The 2600-nt window shown below is 45.3% G+C and overlaps 1 pseudogene; it reads left to right on the top strand.

Moving 5' to 3' along the window:
- Positions 1–479: 479 nt before the first annotated feature.
- LOC121151342 lies at positions 480–1081 on the top strand (annotated as a pseudogene).
- The last annotated feature ends 1519 nt before the right edge of the window (positions 1082–2600 follow it).

Genomic DNA, 2600 nt, shown 5'->3' with positions numbered 1-2600 from the left:
TCTCTGATTCCATCTTCCACTTGTGTTTTACTCACACTGTGTTCCAGCTGCACCGGTGCCTGCTGTGTTTCCAATATGTGGAGCAGGCTTCTGTGCCTTCCTCGCTTCACTCAGCCTTGGGTCCTCATTTCACAGGTTTGGTTTCTACATTTCCCTTTATATTTATCTAAATGTCCATGTGCTAGAAATTATTTCTGTGATCCTTTATTTTATTTTATAAATTAAAAATAAAAAGTTACTTGAAGAAGCCGCGAACCACGCAGCAGGACAGAGCTCCCGAGCGGGTCAGCAGAGCCGATGTGACTGCTGTGTCCACAGGAACCAGCTTGTTTAGGACCTTCTCCATCCGAACCAAGGGCTACCTAACGTGTTCCCCGGAGCCCTCAGCAAGAAGGAGGCTGCCAATCAGAGTCTTGTGTGGAGGGCAGAACACTCAGTCTTGCCCTCCCAACCAAGCGTGTGTGACTGCTGGCCTCTTCATGAGCTCCCGAGATCTTAGCACTCTCCTGCGGACTCACATGGCTCCTCGGATGATTGCCGAGGGAGACCTGGGAGGCATTGTGCATTGCTCGTCCTGGGCAGGAGCAGGGGCAGTGTGCCCTCCAACCGGCACTTTCTGCAGTCTCAGGGCATTACGTGCATCGTGAATGCGACCATCAGGATCCCCAATTTCAACTGGCCTCAGTTCGAGTATGTTAAAGCGCCTCTGGCTGACACGCCTCACATCCCCATTGGGCTGTACTTTGACACCGTGGCCTTGGCCGACAAGATCCACAGCGTGAACAGGAAGCATGAGGCTAGCTTGGTGCAGTGCACTGTGGGAGTGAACCGCTCGTCCAATCTGTGCATTGCTTACCTGATGAAATTCCACAACGTGTGCCTGCTGGAGGCTTATTGCTGGCTGAAAGCCCAGCGACCCTTCATCAGGCCCAGTGCAAACTTCTGGGGGCCGCTGATAGACTAGGAGCACCACCTCTTTGGGAAGTCGACGGTTAAGATGGTGCAGACACCTTATGGCATAGTGCCAGATGTTTAGGAGAAACAGTCCCTGGGGGAGCCAATGCTCCCACAGCCGGTGTGAGTAGTGCCAGCATCTGCTCCCTCGACATCCTTGTTGTCCGATGGTTGACTTTTGATTCACCCTCAAGTCTTTCTACACTACAGGTGTTCAAGTTTACTTTAAGAAATAGGGAGGGACGGGAATAGAGGGGAATGTATTTGCTGCTAGTGACATTTTTAAAACTAGCATTTTGGAATAGCATTTACAAAAAAAAAAAAAAAAGAAAAGAAAAGAAAGAAACAAAACCAAAAAACAGAACAAAAACCTTCAACGGGCTTTTGCTCATTTGTAACAGTTTAACCACCCAGTTGTGCGAGTGTGGCACCTTTCAGCACCATGGCAGGTGCAGGAGGCACACAGTGCAAGAAATCCCTCTGGGTCCCGATTAACCCTGTGGAGACCAGCTTCGTCCCAGGCTGCCGACCAAACATGCTCACGGAAGATGAATTCCAGCTGCAGTCTCTACTGGATTAGTTTTCTACACCTTCACCTCTATTTAGTGATTCTTTAAGTTAAAATAAGCCTTTATTATTTAGTTAGGTAATTACAATGACATCTGCTACGAAGACCCTTTGAATTTGTTCCCCAGGGCATTAGCATTATTTTTAATAAATATCTGCATTAAAAAGTTACTGGAAAGACAGGGAGAAAGAGGAAGGGAGAAATCTTTTCTTATTTATTCCTGAAATACCTGCAATGGTCAGGATTGGGCCAGGTACAAACAAGGAGGATAGAAATCCTGTCTGCATAAAGGTGTCAGGGACTCAAGTGTTCGAGCTATCATCTATTGCCTTCTCAGCGCGAATATCAGCAAGACACTGTAATGAGAAAAGGAACCGTGATTTGAACCAGGCATCTCACAGGGGATGTGGACACCCCAAGCAGGGACTTAACCAGTGTGCCACTTTCTCTTGGTCCTTTATCCTAATATTTTAACCTTACAATATGATTCACCTCTCCCACCTTATTCCTTAAAGCCTTTATCTGACCCAGTCAGAAAACACTCTGTCCCTAACTGGGACTTGGTGGTGCTCACTGCACCCTGAATACCTGACACGCAAGATACATAGGAGGTGCTGGATAAATGCTACAAATGAGTCAATGAGCAGCTAGATCTGATAAGTGAAACAGTGCTAAAGAATGCCATCAACTGGATGACAACTTGACCATTTTACATCTAATAATTATAGTGGGATACATATAAATATATAAATCCGTAAATAATTTATATCAAAACAGCTACAGCAGCAGAAATAAGAATAATTGTTACTTTTTTTAGTGAGTAGATTTTAAAAGATTATCCATGAGATCTTTTTAATTCAATGGTTTTTATTGGATTATTCTGTCATCGTTTTAATTGAATAAGGCTTAGTAAACTGAGGATACGCACTTGCAAATGTCTTGGCAAAGAGTGTAAGAACTGTGTGACACAATGAGTTAATGCACCCCATGAGACACCTTCATGCCAGATCAGAGTGCTTGGTTCGAGGCCCAGCTACTCTATACTTCAGATCCAGCTTTGCATGCATGGGAGGTAACA

Source organism: Ochotona curzoniae, unplaced genomic scaffold (genome assembly GCF_017591425.1).
Source record: "Ochotona curzoniae isolate NIBS_2020 unplaced genomic scaffold, NIBS_Ocur_1.0 contig_2318, whole genome shotgun sequence".
Lineage (NCBI taxonomy): Eukaryota > Metazoa > Chordata > Mammalia > Lagomorpha > Ochotonidae > Ochotona > Ochotona curzoniae.
This window is presented reverse-complemented; position numbering and strand designations above follow the sequence as displayed.